Source organism: Peromyscus maniculatus, chromosome 4 (assembly GCF_049852395.1).
Source record: "Peromyscus maniculatus bairdii isolate BWxNUB_F1_BW_parent chromosome 4, HU_Pman_BW_mat_3.1, whole genome shotgun sequence".
NCBI classification, from domain to species: domain Eukaryota; kingdom Metazoa; phylum Chordata; class Mammalia; order Rodentia; family Cricetidae; genus Peromyscus; species Peromyscus maniculatus.
The window spans coordinates 33,500,333-33,517,715 of record NC_134855.1 but is presented as its reverse complement, the minus strand read 5'-3'; the positions used below and the strand labels follow the sequence as shown (position 1 = coordinate 33,517,715).

The following is a 17,383-nucleotide window of genomic DNA, read 5'->3' as shown; positions in this document are numbered from 1 at the left end:
TCAGCTTATCACTCAAACCTCATCAAAGAACTTTCACTGTCTAGCATATTGCACTTTAAAACAGAGGTCCACAACTGGACAAAATACAGAGAGTAAGAGATTTTTGGAGAATTCAGCCCTAATTGGAGTATTTATCAAACCTCTTGCCTTAAGACTCAAAGAGGCAAAAAGATAACAGCCAGAGGTGGTAGATGGCCTTGATAAAGAAGTGTCTTTTAGACACAGCAGCAGTGATACATATATGATCTCACAGAGACTATGATAGGTTCAAGTCAGACAAAATACCAACATTGGTAAGCATTATTTGCATAAATTCAATGATAAATATTCACAAGAAAAAAGTGTATTAGTCTCTAAATATAATGTTCTAATAAAAAGCTATGCAAAGGAAAAAACAACAATTTTAATGATAATTTTATGTCTCAATTTAGCTAGTACAGAAAGCCCAGATATCTGGTTAGATATTTGGGGGAAAGAAAGATTACCTTCATGTGACAGAGACTGAAGGTCTGTATTAAAAAAAAATACCAGTTGGCCATAGACAAGGCAGTGTTTCAGCAGATGGCCTCACACTTCATGTGCAGTACTGATTCCTCCTGGAATACCAGCAGGCTAACTTAGGACTCCAATTACAACTTGCTGAGCAAGTTCTTTAGATATGAATTTACCAAGTCTCTATAAGTATATAAGCGAATTTTTAAAAATAAACATCTCTCTCCCTCCCTGCCCCTTCCCCAACCCTGTCTCTCTCTCCTCCCTCTCTCCCATATATTTGAAGACATAGATAGAACAATAATGTTTTACTTTGATCTCTGTTGATGTGACAAATCACTCTGACCAAAAGCAACTTGTGGAGTAAAGAGTTTATTTCAGCTTACACTTCCTGATCAAATTCAGTCATTGAGTAAAAAAAAAAAAAAAAAATCAGGGCAGGAATTCAAGGTACGAAACTGAAGGCAGAAACAATGGAGGAAAACTGCTTACTGACTTGCACTCTGGCTTGTGATCAGCTATTTTTCTTTTTAATTATAAATGCTTGGGTGATGGCTCAGGCTTATTACTAGCTAGTTCTTACATTTAAATTAACCCATATTTCTTATCTGTGCTTTGCCACATGGTCTGTGGCTTGTTACCTCATTTTCTACATTTTCTTGCTTCCTTGGCAGCTGGCTGGTGTCTGCCGCAACTCCACCCTTCTTCATCTCACTCCAGTTTGATTGTACTGACTGACCTTATTCTGCCTCATCACTGGTCAAAACATCTTTATTTATCAACCAATGAGAACAACAAACATTCTCAGCATACAGAAGGATATCCCACAACATTTCCCCTTTTCTGACTAATCAAAAAGAAAGGTTTTAACTTTTTGTTTCGTTTTGTTTTGTTTTTCAAGACAGAGTTTATCCATGTAGTTTTGGTGGAGCCTGTCCGGGATCTCACTCTGTAGACCAGACTGGCCTCTAACTCACAGAGATCCACCTGGCTCTTCCTTCTAGGTGCTGGGATTAAAGGTGTGGGCCACTGCCACCTGGTGGTTTTAACTTTAATATAATAAAATTATATACAACAAAAACAGTTATCAGGTAAGAATCAGTTACAATATCCAGTCTATTTGTATTTGGCAAAATTAAAGAAATTACTCTACCATCTATCCTCTTTGTGAGTCTAAAGTTTCATATCTAACTTATCTTTTATCATAACCAAGAAAAATTGTAACTATTTAGTCTTCAACTATATCAAAGACCCCAGACGGATATAATATTACCTGATGAAACAGGAAGTGCATTGATAGCAACTTCCAAAACTCTAGAAATTACAGAAACATCTACTTGCCTGGACAGTCACCAAAGTTCTTTCATAATGTTGGGCCATCCATCTTTAACGTATAGGCCTAGAGTATCTGGAAGATATTTTAGTGAAGCAGGAAATTTGAAGGATTGTCCTGCTGATATTGGCAAATTTCATTAGTCCATTTCTTCTGTGTCCTGCAGAATGTCTGGCAGTTTCCTCTGTGAAGCAAGAACCCGAAGGCCCATCCCACCTTGTTTTGGCAAAGTTTAGCAGTCACTTTTCTGTGGGTCCTGCATGTCCACTTTATATAGCCCATTCTCAAGCAGTCCAGGCAATAGAAGTTTTTTGACCAAATGGCTAGCCTTGTCACATTGAAAGCAAACTCTATAAGGAGTTTCTTCTAGGCACATCATCCTATTTGAAGTAATTGGTACTGCCAAGAGCAGATGTGTCTCACTGTTGAGAAAAGTCTAAATTCTTAAAGCATTTTTCCTTTATTAAGAAATTTTTTATTCTTTTTACTTACCAACCACAGATCCTCCTCTCATTCCTCCTCCCATGCTCCCCCCACAGGCTTCCCCCTCAACCCATCCCCTATCCCCTCCTCTGAAAAGGTAAGGCTTCCCATCGGATTTCTTTATATAATGATGTATCCAAATATGCACACAAGGGAAAGTAAATACATAGTAGAATACAATCAGTTAAAAGGCATTGAAATAAAATGTGATAATCAACTATTTTTCTTATACAGCTCAGTTCTACCTGTTTAGAATTGGCATCACACCTCCCCTGCTTCTCCTATTTCTACCCGTGGCTCCTGAAAGGCTGGCTCCTGGTCATAAGAGTGGAAGAGGTAAGCCTGACCCTCATCAGCTGCAGCACACTAAAGAGCTGGCGCTGACCCCCATCTGGGCAGCATACTAGAGCTGACCCTGTTTCAGGGGGTGCAGGTGAGGAAAGCCCTGAGGACCTGAGAGCAACAGAGCTGACCCCGCCCCCTCATCTGCCATGCAGTGACATGGGTGAGGGAGTGATGCCCTATGCCCTCTGCCCTTTGCTGTGTGCTGCAGGCCAGAGAGCTGGCCCCTGGGATCACAAGAGTGGGAGAACTAGCCTTGCCCCTCACCAGCTGCAACACAAAAGATAGCACCAGGACAGCATACAGATCGTATACCTTGCTGTTGGGAGTGCCAGTGAACCAGCTCTGAAGGTATGAGATCGACAGAGCTGGCCCTGCCTCACCCCCCCCCCCCATATAGCCCCTACATCATTCATGAGAGATGGCCCTGCACCTTGCCTGTGCAAAACAGTAGAAGTGGTCCTGGTGGTATGAGTATGGGTGATATGGATCTGAGGGCCTAGGAGCAGAACAACTGGACCCACTCCTTGCTGTAGGATGCATTGGGTGAGTTAGTCAAGGCAGTGCTGTAGAGCTCACCCAGGTAGTGACTATGAGGGAAAGCTAGGGACCTGACCAACCCACCTGCCCCTGAAGTCCAGAACCAGGGCTATGAGTTGGTCTACTCCAACATCCACCTCATGTATGAACTGTTAGAGCAGGTGAAGGAGACAAATCTACAGATCCAAAACAACAAGATCTCTATGATACAGGACAACACCAGGATATCCAAGAGGAGCCTCAGGGAGAGTCCATTATTAGTGAACTAAAAGCCTGAAGCCAGACCAATGATGATTCTTGTCAATGAACACTTGCAAGTAGAGATGAATGGACTAAAGGGTAAACTGTGTGACTCAACAGGCCACACTACAGCTCCCATAACAAGATTCTTCTTTCATTTTTTTTTATTTTTTGTTGTTTGGTTGGTTGGTTTAGTTTTTGTTTTTTCTCTTAAATTTGGTTTTGTTGAGGGGGCAGTTGCAAGCACACAGGGTAGATGTGAGGGGACAAGGAAATAAGTGGAATCAGAATGCGTAATGTAAAATTCAACAAAGAAGCAATAAAAGTTAAAAAAAGAAATGGCATCACACATAATGGGCTGATTCTTCCCACATGTACCAGTACAGTATATCACAATTATAGACACATGTCAATCTAATCAAGACAGTTCTTCAAATGAAATTTCCTTTTCTAGATGACTATAGGTTGTACCTAGTTGACAAAAAAAAGAAAGAAAGAAAGAAAGAATGAATGAAAGAAAAGAAAACTAGGTCAATATTATACAGAGTTTATTTAAAAGTATACATAGACCTATTTATTATGTTCTAGAGACCGTGTTAGCTGGGAATACTGACAATTAAGTTATATTAATGTTCTAGACAGATGACATTTTCTCAGGTGCTGCAGAATGTCGTTCTATATGCTGTGAATGTGTGTTGCTCTGACATGTTGATAAGTAAAATGCTGATTGGCCAGTAGCCAGGCAGGAAGTATAGGTGGGATAAGCAGACAAGGAGAATATTAGGAAGAGGAAGTCTGAGTCAGGAGTTGCCAGCCAGACACATAGGAAGCAAGATGTCAAGGCAGAACTGAGAAAAGGCACCAAGCTACATGGCTAAACAAAAATAAGAATTATGGGTTAATTTAAGTGTAAGAGCTAGTCAGTAATAAGCCTGAACTAATGGTCAAGCAGTTATAAATAATATAAGCCTCTGTGTGTTAACTTGGGGGACTTGAGTAGGAGAGATTTGTCCCAACCACCAGGTGGCCAGGAAACACGAAAACTTCAAGCTACACTCAAGTATCTTTAACTTATAGCTGGTTGATTATAGAAGTTTAGAACACATGGATATAAAGTATGTCTTCATACTTATAAGATGAAATAATATCTTTAAAATAACCCCCTCTTAGTTCTATTTCATTAGTGAATACTGAATAATACACACAGTAATAGGATACAAGTATACTGTTGAACAGACAGTTATTGCAACATGTCCCAAGCATGACAGTGAAGTGTCTATTGATTGCTTGCCAACACTGTCTAATTATTGTTATCTGTCCTCTACTTATTCCCCTGTCCACTTCCATCTGCATGGAACATTAGGCTCAATAGACTGTTTCCTTGGAGAACCAAAAGCAATATCAGTGAGTAAAATCAGTCTCTATTGGGCCACTTGGAATGTACTAGAAAAGCCAGAGTTGAGAGCATGTGGTACATGGCATTATGTGCTGTGCCAAGACCAGTGGACTTAGTGTTTTCTTTTCTTTTTGCTATCCTAAGGGCTATGGGAAGGCACTAATGTTTCTTATATTAAAGTATCCTAATTAGGGAATATGTTTTATAATATGCTACTTCTGGTAGCAGGGGGAAAAATGAAGCAATGAAGAAGATAAATACAGTTGTAAGGTCAAGTCACACTGAGAAGGAGAAAAAGGAATGTGGCACTGAAGAAAAGTTGATGGGTTGGAGATACATGTAGAGATGGAACTCAACTGGCAATTGCCCACTGATTGTCTAGTTATGGCCGTCAGAGTGAGGGTGAGAGTTGACTCCGTTTTCTGCTAGTGTGCAATAATGACAAAAAGATATTGCTTCTGACTGAACAAGATCAAGTTTTCAACTCCACTTTGGACATTTGCGTTTGAAATGCAAGTCAACCACGTAAGTCTATAATACAAAAGTGATTTGTCAGTGATCACAAAACTGATAAATTTCATACTTACTCTTTTATGACACCACTTTTAAAACTGTGCCAGAGATCATAGATATTAAGAACTACGGAATCATAAAGAATGAGGAAGAAAATATAAGGTTGAAGTAGACAGAGAATGTGAGTGCATCTTATCTGAGGCATGTACCTCTTGCTCACTCTTATTAAAGTGCAGTGTCTTTCAGTAGGAGAAAAGGAGATTATTAAAGAAAATTAAAAATTATTCAAGACAATATTTTTCTATTTATTTAAGCAGCTTCTAGATACCAAGATAATTATAATTTCGATGCATTTTTTAGAAAGTAAAAGATCTTCTTATACAAGATAATTTACTTTGATATATTAAAATATATAGAGAACCCACTTTTATCTACCAAAAAGACTATTTTTTGTTTTTGTTTTGTTTTGTTCTTGGCTCTTATTTCAGTGCTGAATCTGAGAGTAGTGACTAACCAGGAATGTACTGAATAACTAGAGATCACCACCAAAAATTTTCCAGAAGTTACCAGTGATATCTTTCTGAATAAAGCTGGATTTCTTAACACAATTAATACTGCGTGTTAGTGGCAGCTCTCAGGCATGGATCCTCTGTTTGGGTACACAGATGGCCAAATTGTAGACATACACAAGCAACTGTTTAGCTGTTAGGGGTTGCGTTGTGTGTTCATTCTTCTCAATATTGCCATTGTGCCAATATTAAGAGACAAGGATTTTTTAAAGAGGTTAATCAAGATAGAAAGCTATGTCTTCAAGAATGGATTGAAAGAATTACTTCTATAGTGAGCTTATTGTCATGGTAATAGTTCCTAATTAATATGCAAATTTGGACCCCTCTTGCTTCTCCCTCATGCTTTCTTAATTCTTCCATGCATAAGGTACACAGTTTGATGGCCTCCCATCATTAAATTTTGCAGCTTCTAGAACCAGAAACTAACTTTTTGTTTATTATAAATGACCCAGTCTGTGCTGTTTGGTTATAGTAGAAAAAAGAAAGATAGAAGGAAGGAAGGAAGGAAGGAAGGAAGGAAGGAAGGAAGGAAGGAAGGAAGGAAGGGAGGAAGGGAGGGAAGGAGGGAGGGAGAGAAGGAAGGAAGGAGGGAGGGAAGAAGGAAGGAAGGAAGGAAGGGAAAGGGAAGGGAAGAGAAGGAAGAAGGGAAGGGAAAAGAAAGAAGGAAGAAGGAGGAAAGGGAAGGGAAGGAAGGAAGGAAGGAAAGAGAAGGGGAGGAGAGGAGAGGGGAGAGAAGTGGGAGGGGAGGGGAGGGGAGTGGGAGGGGAGGGGAGGGGAGGGGAGGGGAGTGGGAGGGGAGGGGAGGGGAGTGGGAGGGGAGGGGAGTGGGAGGGGAGGGAAGGGAAAGGGAAGAAAAAAAGAAGAAAGTAGGAGGAAAGGGGAAAAAAGACCAAAGCAGCTCCCAAGGCATGGTGATTTTCTTTCCGCAAATGCATCGTTCACATTAAAATTAAAGAACATTGGCAGAGTAGTAACATAAGAACAATGGAGGAAAACATAAAGCAAAACAAAGAAAGAAGTTGTGATAACAAGAAATGGTATATCTATTCTATCAGGTCAAAAAATTATTATGTTTGATAATGATTTATATAAAATGTTATTTATGATTATCTTTATAATAGAAAAAAAACAGAAGAAGAATAAAGACCAAAAAAATGAGAGCAGGCGGTCCAACAGTAATTAGAAAAGGCCAAAGGTATGAGTTTCTACTCACAAAGATCAATTGACTTAATAGCTTTATTCCACCAAAATCTCATAATAAATTCTTTAATACCTTGAGCCCTCATATGCCCCTCATAGGTTCACTGTGGAAGGGTGTTTCTGGGGCTACCAATCATCCAGGACTTAAAAGATCAGTGATGTCAATGGTAAGCCTGTTTTCTTTGGTCTGACTACATTATAACTGTCAGAAGTTCATGTCATGACAAGTAATAAGTACTTGAATACCTCTCCGGGATCCATCTAATGATACAATTGGCTAAATCAGGGAGGAATAGGTAAATTTTGCCAAAGAGATATGGTTAATCCAAACATGCATAGCATGGTGAGTATTCATATTTAGCTTTGAAATCCATTTTTTGTGCTAATATTTGAATGTGTCTGACATTCGGAGAAAGTACATCAAAGAGATTGATGAAGCCATACTGTGAAGATCTGACTCAGGAGAGCTGGGAAACTGTCCACCCTTTTCCTCACTCTGCCTTCCTGCTGAATTCCTCTTTGACAGCCACTCTCCAAGAATGCACAGAACAGCTAAAGTATCTTCACAATAATGTCAGCCTTTGCTTCCAGAACAGGACATTGGAGTCTGAGGACCACACATGCTTTAACTGTTGTTATTGGCAGCACAATGCAGAGCAACAGTCCCTCTTTTGGAACAATATCTTCATAACCTATTTTCCTTTATTTTTTTTTTTTGCAGCAGTCTCTGACTTTCATTCCATATCCCATTTTTTCCAGTTTTATAACCTAGATGGACTCCAAATATTAAGTATGGGAAATACGATACCAGCTTAACACATGCCATTCCTTTGCTCCATTAATGGTTCAGGGGCATAAACATTCTAATCTGGACCAATATTATTAAACCTCAGAGTTACTAAAGTATTGCTAAGCTCCTGATAAATGGATAGCATCATACACAAATATAAAGTCCAGGACTGCAGCAGTTATGTTAATAAAACCATCATTGGGATAAACCAATATGTAAAGACATAAAGAACAGAGAGATTCATAACTGAGTTTCTTATGAAAGAATAAACCTCCTGATTAAATCGTATGTGAACCCAGACCTTCCCTTTCCACAAGAACATGCACTCAATCAAACCAAATACCTCTTTGTTATTTGCAATTTAAGCCTACTAATTAGAACAGTCAACAAACAGACAATTAAGTTGATTAGGAATTGACAATTATATTAAAACATAAATGCTGCCAATTAACATGAAAGAAAATTTTGTGGTATGAGGGAGGGTGTTGGGCAGGAGTGTAATGTAGTTGACAGATTTTCATGGATATCAGTGAACACACTAATGTATACATGTGTCCAGATACCACTAAAGTGTATTACCCAGTGCATAGCAATTTAGTAGTTGCCTTGTTAGCTGTCAAAGAACACATGCCATGAAGTTGTACACAGGGTCATTGTTAAGAGCTTGGTCCTGAAAAACTGACCTGCAAAAATGTCACCATACAGCTGATATCAGAAGGCATCATTTCAAAAGCTCTAGTAGATTAAACTTCTGTGCTTAAACCATAGTCATATTTTTTTAAAAAAAAAGAAAAAGAAAATGTGAACTTTGATCAGAAGGATAACTAGATGTGTCATTAGCAATAAATAACAATGAAGAATCAGGTGCTGTGAATTAGACTTATTGTTATGCAGTCATACTCCTTATCTTGACATGTCACCTTTGTCATTATTTTAAATTTTCAGAAAATTCTATGCTCTTTATGAGTATTTATTTTGTTATATTATAAAACAAGTATATTCTTCCATATTAAAACCAAACTAAAAACAAAAGCAAAAGTCAGCAAGCTAATGAAGTGGAAAAATAATGATTTGTCATTTTCAAATATAATGATGAGTATAAATACATAATGAAATGTCTCCATTTTCACTAAAGCTGTTTCTTCAGCCTATGATACAGGAGTTGCACAAAATAAAAAGAAAAACCTTCATTAGATCAAATCTTGTCAATTTTGGATTGTATTAACATAGGAGTAATTTAAAAATTAATAAGGAGAGTGTTATGATCAAACACCACAGTGTTGTTGTTCAGGGCCTATAGCTAGTAATTGCTTTCTCTAAGAAAGATTCTTTGAGATGCATCATTAGCCTTGCCCTGTGGTCAGAACTAGGCTGTTCCTGAATGTGTTCACTGACACATGCAGTCGGGTAATGGCTTGTGTCTGCACTCTGCTTCCCACTGCAGAGAAGTGGGAGATGGTTCAGCAGGCTCATCAACACCAACAACTGGGAAATAGAAATTATGACACAATGGGCAGATAAATCCTCTACAGCCACAGGGTCAGTGTGAAATACAGAAACGTTTAGTAATGGAAGAGCATTTTGGGAAGTTTCTGCTGCAGGTACTTAAGACGAGGTGAGTCTTTACAACTGGCTTCAACAGGGAGGACACATTTGTTTTGGAACCAAAGAATCTTGAGAAGAGAAGTTGTGTTTGCTTCCTCAGTAGGAGAAAGTACAAGTGGTGTCTGATCAGTAGTCTTAATTTTCTGTTACTTAAGAAACATTCTGATCACATGTTACAATATAAAGTACATTTTACATTGATAAATATCTAATTATTCCTAGACTGTTTTCTTTTAAATATTTGAGTGCAGTGTGAGGTACCTACCAATTAATTCTATCTTTAGCCTTGGATAGATATATGTATAGAAAAGATTTTTGGAGCTGGAGAGATGGCTCAGGGGTTAGGAACACTGGCTGCCCTATTAGAGACCCTGAGTTTGATGTCCAGAACTCACATGAAGCTCACAACTCTACCCCCAGGGAATTCAACATCCTCATCTGGCCTCTGCAAGCACCAGGTATACATGTGATATGTAGGTGCACATGGAGGGAAAACATGCAAACACATAATAAAAACTAAAAAAACAAACAAACAACAAAAAAAAAAACCTCAACAAGATTGCTGCATTGAATTAACCTGTAATATAAACTTCTGAGAAAGAAAGCAGTATAACTCAAAGCATTCTCATGTGATTATCATTTTGGATATCATCATCATCATCATCATCATTTTTATTATTAGACACAAGGATTGTCAGATAGATTAGATTCACTGTTAGCTTTGTAAATTTAAGCAGAGCTAAAATGAGGGTGCATTTTTAAGGTGTGAATGTCTCCACAGGCAATTGAGATACAGGGCAATCTATGAAAAGGATGATAGATTCTATACCAAAGTGTGGCAGAGGAGTGAAGGCCACATGTCTCAGTAATGCAAGTCACAAATACATAGCAATTGACTTTTCATTTTCTAAATCCATTACCATATAGCAATGTTTTAGAATGATTTGACTTTTTAATGTAGAATACCCTATACAGTGAATGTATTTATTATCATTAATCATTTTTTTTTTTTTTTGGTTTTTCGAGACAAGGTTTCTCTGTGTAGCTTTGCGCCTTTCCTGGAGCTCACTTGGTAGCCCAGGCTGGCCTCGAACTCACAGAGATCCGCCTGGCTCTGCCTCCCGAGTGCTGGGACTAAAGGCGTGCGCCACCACCGCCCGGCATTTATTATCATTAATCATTACTCAGACTTTGTGTATAACTTCTTTGTGAACGCACTTGATGGAGTTTTTTTTTTTTTTCAATTTAATTTCTTGTCCTGAGAAATAAGGAAATACCTTATAATGAGTTTTTCTGGGGTTAGACATTCTTCTTAGCATCTGTTCTCATCATTCCAGCCTTTCATTTTCTGCCTTCCTTTAGTTTCTTTTCCAATTTACCAAAGGAAAACTGATATACAATTATGGCATTAATTATGACTTTTGCTAAATCATAAGACACAGCATAGAAAGAGTAATTATATCAGAAAATTTCAAATATTCTTAATTATTGACTTTGTTCTCATTTAGTAATTTTAAATATTTAAATGAGTATGATATCCAGTGTTTGTACAGTTCCAATAAATGTTAGAATACAGCATTTAGAAATACATTTATGAATATGATTCAGATGTAATAATGCCTACAACTTTTGAAATGGAAATTCAGTTATTCAGTTAGCATATTCAGAGAGGTAATTATCTAGTCGGAAACAAGATTTATAATTAAGACTTACATTGAGGTACTGCTTACACTTTAACAAAATTGATCAGTCTTAATAATGTATAATAAATTACCTTTAAGAAAAACACTTATGAATTTGTCACATGGTTTATAAAATGTTTTTGAAGAGGTTTGAATAATGTAGAAAGATTAATATTAGCTAATAATTTATAAAACATACATTTGAATTGAAGATATATTATATCATCAATAATAGTGATCTCTGGTTGATACAATAATTGTATTTGTCTTTTTTTTATATTTCCAGAGCCTTTGTGAATATGCCATGTATTGGTTTCCTAACAGAAAATTATTGTCTATTGATTCAATGTTTAAAAGTTCTGGTTAATGAGAGAATTATAAAAATTGTTTTATATATGCAAACAATATCTCTGTCTTTTAGAATTTTTTAAAGAAATTTTCCATTGTTGAACCAAACACTGTTCTTCCTTTGATCTATTCATCAGCTACAATTGCCACACATTTGGAATATTTCCTAAACATCACATGAAATGATGCTCTGTAAATACACAAAACCTAAAACTTTTCTATCATCTTTATAGCTTTTGTTATGGAGACTACTGAAGTGTTTTATTAAATATAGTTCTGGGCATAAGTAGATAATGTTCATTCCAGGAGCCTTACTGGGAGTTATTGTCCAGAATCCCCCAAAGCATACACCTTATGGTCATTAATATTGGTTGTCCATCAGAACTGGGTGGTAAGACACTGAACATGTTGATCATTAAGTTATTCTGGAACAGGTATGAAAGCTTCTTCCCTAGCTGCGAGGCTTCAGAGTACTAGAAATTGCTAAGCAGAAAATTGGCCAAGAAAAGTCAACAATGGTCCTTCCTAGCTCTACACATTGCATTCTACAATATCACCTCCCAGGCAAGAGGTACTTCCTGGTGAAAGTGGTACAACTGGTAAGGGGTAACTTATTTCTGGTTAAATATGAAGTATATTGTAAAAGAGGCAGTACACGACCTGAGCAAAGGTCAAAGGTCCATGCCAGAGGAGGTCATAGACACTAGGAGTGAGTCTGTTACAATTTTTATGCTAGGTAAACAGCTTCTTCAACATTTTATGTTTATGAAGAGGGCCTAGTCCAGTTCCGTGGAGGACCCACAGGTGTTGGTCTAAATTGCATGAGTTCCCACTAGTTTGGCTTCGTTGTCTCTGTGGATTTCCCAGTAATGATCTTGATGATCCTTGCTCATAGAATCCCTCTTCTCTCTCTTTGACTGGACTCCTGGAGCTTGGCCAAGACAGTAGTGTAGCTTGATATGCTTAAGGGGCCCCCTAGCAGTAGGATCAGGATCTATCTCTGGTGCATGAGCTGGCTTTTTGGAGTCCACTACCTATGGTGGGACACCTTGCACAGCCTTGAAGCAACAGGAGGGACTTGGACCTGCCTCTACTGAATGTACCAGGCTTTGCTGACTCCCCACTGGGAAGCCTTACCTTCTTGTAGGAGAAAATGGGGGTGGGGGATGGAGGGGTGAGAGGAAGGAAAAGGGAGATCTGTGATTTGTATATAAAGAGAATAATAAAATTTCTTCATAAATAAAAAAGAAAAACTATAAAAAATATTTTATGTTTGCACTGGTAGACTAGGGCTGTCATTATCCTTAATCAAAGAAGCTTTTCTTTTCAGTAAATGGAGGTTAATGCGAGACTCATGTGTGGTTGAGATATTTATTGTGCACTCCAATAAAATTATCTGGAGGTCAGAGAACAGAACAGCCACTATATTAAACATAGGTTTAGGCAGTGGTAGCACACGCCTTTAATCCTAGCATTCAGGAGGCAAAGATCCATCTGGATCTCTGTGAGTTCAAAGCCACACTGAAAACAGTCAGGCATGGTGACACACGCCTTTAATCCCAGGAAGTGATGGCAGAAAGCAGAAAGGTATATATAAGGCATGAGGACCAGGAACAGAGCCTAGTTAAGCTTTTAGGCTTTTAGCAGCAGTTCAGCTGAGATCCATTAGTATGAGGACACAGGCTTCCAGTTTAAGGAAACGAGATCAGCTGAGGAATTGGAGAGGTGAGGCTGGATGTGGCTTGTTCTGTTCCTCTGTTCTTTCAGTGTTCACCCCAATACCTGGCTCTGGGTTTGTTGTATTAATAAGACCTTTTAAGATTCATGTTACATTCATGCCTGTTAAGATGTTGCGAATAAGTGACTGTTGAGTGAGCATCTTTAAATAGCACAACTATATCATCTCTTCAAAGAATCAAGGAGGAGGCAAAAGGATTTGAGAGCTGAGCAACATGGCTGGGGGCATAAAATGACATAGATATGAAACAAACTCACAGCTTGAATGCCTGAGGAAGGACTGCACAAGACCAAGTCAGGTAACTTTCAGTCATTGATAAGAGTGAGCCATGAGGGAATCTTGCCTCCCCCAAAGGATTAAAGATGGTTGAAAGTTGAAGAAGGAAAGGAAGTCATTATCTTCAGTGCTATAACCATTGGCGAGTTAGTCATGAACTGATGGATAGCTTCATGCTCATGCCTGTCTGGAGGGTTCTGATCAAAACCTCTGGGTCACAAAACTGAAACAATACCAGCAACAAAAAAGACATGAAAGTGGGAGAGTAGTGAGTAGAAGGATGGAAGGAAGGGTCTAAGAGTGGGAGGAAGATTAGAGTGTGGAGGGATGTGCTGTGGGATGTTCTGTATGACAAATGTGTTGTTCTGATTGGTTAGTAAATAAAACACTGATTGGCCAGTACTCAGGCAGGAGGAAGTATAGGCAGGACAAGGAGGAGAAGAATTTTGCTAAGTGGAAGGCTGAGTTAGAGACACTGCCAGCCGCCACCATGACAAGCTGCATGTGAAGATGCCGGCAAGTCACGAGCCATGTGGCAAGGTATAGATTTATAGAAATGGGTTAATTTAAGATATAAGAACAGTTAGCAAGAAGCCTGCCACGGCCATACAGTTTGTAAGCAATGTAAGTACTCTGTGTTTACTTGGTTGGGTCTGAGCAGCTGTGGGACTGGCGGGATGAGAGAGATTCATCCTGACTGTGGGCCAGGCAGGAAAACTCTAGCTACAGGGATGAATGTGACCAGAATGTATTATATACATGTTTGATATTGTCAGGAATAAATTAATAAAAACTAATTTTTTAAAAGATAATAAGAATATATAGCTCTATTTATCTGGTCCACTTTAGAATAATGTAATGCGAATATGGTGTTGTGAAGTAAGTCCACCAAAGAACACACATGGACATCAAAATGAAAAAGAAATCCTTTATTATCAGCCAGTAGTTGCATGGAGAACTTGCTCAAATAATGCAGCCCCAGTCCTCACAGTGTTTTTTTTTTCTTTTCTTTTATGCATTCTGTGGAAGTAAGACATGTTGTCATACTTCAGTTATCAAGAAGAGGAACTACCAAAGCCAAAAAGGCAAGGTTTGTATATTTAGGCACTCTCCTGGATCCTGGAACTAGGGACCGAATCTTTGATGGATAGGTCTTTGCTCCTGCTTTGGCAGGTGTTGGAGCTTGTGTTGTGGGTTGTAAGGTTAGAATGGTGCCTCTAACATGGTGTCAGTTGTGCTAAGGTCGATGGGCCTGTTACGGTGGAAACATGCAGAAGGCTGGAGAGAGGCTCAGGGATAATTTTCTGAAGTCAGAGACCCCAGTACTCTAAATTGATAACTAACAGTCAAGTGAGTACTTATAATGAATAGATCAGACAGTGTTCTCTTTATAAGCATTGAATTATTTATTAAGCTAATAATCTTAGGATGATAATTTAATATGAATTTAATTACCAAAAGATGAGAACACTGAAGTAGTGAAAAGCCAGTATATTAGTAAGTGGCAAAGTAGGTTATTATTTTTTTTTATTTTTAAGGGGCTAGCCTTCTTTATTTTTGGATCTACTATTCATGGAAAACAGTGTATACTCATTTCTAAAGTTGAATTATTAGCATATTAACTTTAAAATTAATTTTAATGGTGTATTTCCCCCTCTTATTGTAAACAGATTCTTTTGTCATATAATGTATCCTGATTACCCTTTCCCACAAAACAGGGTTTAAACCTGTGAAATCCAGCTACAGGGTCTTCCGTCTTTACCAATGCACGATGGGGTCATGAAGTGGTTGAGGGAGAACAGCTATAACAGAAGAGAGACTGAAATTAGACAACAGGTGAGCAAACATGGAATGAGGCAGGTGCAGGGTCTTGGGAGCCACAGGACTACAGAGCTTAAGTTCGAAAGTGCCCAGAGGGAAACATGGCAGTCTTCAGATTGCCACCCTGTGCCATTTACAAGCGTTTGGAGTTTATCTTTAAGTGATGGCAGAACAAGTCAAAAAGGATTTTATTTTTTAAATATATTTTTTTCTTTCTGTTTATTTACTCTTCTTTCACAGAATACATCCTGACCACAGTCTCCCCTCCCTCCACTCCACCCAGTTTCCTACCTCCACTTAACCTCTCCCCCAGATCCACTGCTCCTCCATTTCCCTCCAGAAAAGAAGGAGGCCTCCCCAGAATATCAGCTGAACATGGCACAGCAAGAAGCAGTAAGTTTAGGCACAAATCCTCAGCTGAAGGCTGGACAAGGCAGCCTAGTAGGAGGAGAATGGTCCCAAGAGCAGGCAAAGGATTTAGAGACACCCTCACTCCCTCTGTTAGGCGTCCCACAAAAAAACCCAAGCTAAACAACTACAACATATATTCAGAGGAAATAGTGTAGACCTTTATAGGCTCCATGATTGTTACTTTAGTCTCTGTGAGTCCCTATGTGCCCAGCTAAGTTGATACTGTGGGCTGTGTTCTCCTGGTGTCCTCTATCCTCCAGCCATTTCTAGGAGGCACTCTCATAGAAGACTTCCTGGTCCTTTGACTCTTAAACAATCTTTCTGCTCCCTCTTCTTTAATGTTCCTTGGAGCAGTGTTGTAGATGTATCAGTTGGGGCTGAGCTCTCCATGATCCATTGATACCTGCATTGTGTCCAGTTGTAGTTTCTATAATGATCTCCATTTGCTGTAAAGAGAAGTTTCTTTGAGGATGAGTGAGAACTACACTTACCTGTGAGTATAAGGGTAGTATCTAAAGTAGTTAAGAATTATGAGTCTTGGCTGGTGCATGGATGACAGCCACAGCTCCACCCTAGGTCTTTAAATTTGGAGCCTAAAGAAATACTCCACAAGACAGTCTGGCACCATTGTGGTGAACAAGTACAGGGTGGGGAAATGGAGGAGAAAGAGGGAGATGGAGAGGAAGAGGGAGAGGGAGAGGGGGTGTGTAGGGCCCTGGCTCCCCATATTGAGTAAACTGTTGCTTGCTTGCCAACTGACCAGATGTCCTCCCTATGCTGATTCCCTGCTGATTTCCTTCTTACTGAAAGCTCACCGGAGGTTCTTTGTTCATGTATCCTGCATTTGGTGTAAAAAGCTTAGATGCAAGAATGTAGAACATTTGGTAAATGAACTTCTGCCCTCCGGGGTTCCTCCATTGTGCTGTAAGCCTGCATGTAAGGTTTCCTCTCTCCTATAATAAACGGCATTCAGCATTTTGCTGTGGCAAAGTACTCCCTGTTTCTTGTCTCTATTTTTTAATCCACAGCCCCTCGCTGGGACATGGTGGACTGTTGGTGGTAGCATGGGCGCTACTGCAACAGGGGGGTTCATGTGTTAGGGAGAGAGGCATATCTGAAGAGGCGAGGGTGATGAGGAATGGGCTGACATAGCAGGCCTGCTTACCATCCAGGGCCATAGTAATGTCCCGGCCTGGGCTGCTGCCAAGGGCCATGATTTGGTCCATGGCCTTGATACAGCTGTGGGTGTCTGTGTTGAATTCCAAAGCCTCTATTACCACTGAGGGCCCTGCAGATGCCCGAAGTCTGGGTCACTACCTGTTGTGAGACCAAAATGAGCCATCTTAGAAATAAGGCCAAAATGCTTTCACCCTAAAATTAAGGCCTAAGAGTTCTCCTTTTGGGAATAGGCCATTAGTTACTGAAACCAGTCAGTTCAGATTCCAGAAACCAGGAAGTGTAAAAGTACAGAGTCACAAGATAGTCACGATGTAATGACTGCCAGACTATGGAATGTCCTCTCCCTGGTTTCCAGGGTAACTGACTGCAGAAATGCCCCCACCTGAGGGCAGCCAATGAGAAATGGTGGCGGGCAACCACTCCCT

The 17,383-nt window shown here is 39.3% G+C and overlaps 1 long non-coding RNA gene across 1 annotated transcript in view; it reads left to right on the top strand.

The window, feature by feature from the left end:
• LOC143272871 (uncharacterized) overlaps positions 1–16,767 on the top strand; it is a 37,223-nt gene extending 20,456 nt beyond the window's left edge. Inside the window, exons 2-3 of the long non-coding RNA XR_013050483.1 lie at positions 2,543–2,644; positions 13,447–16,767. This is a non-coding gene — a long non-coding RNA (uncharacterized LOC143272871). The remainder of the gene's footprint in view (positions 1–2,542; positions 2,645–13,446) is intronic.
• The last annotated feature ends 616 nt before the right edge of the window (positions 16,768–17,383 follow it).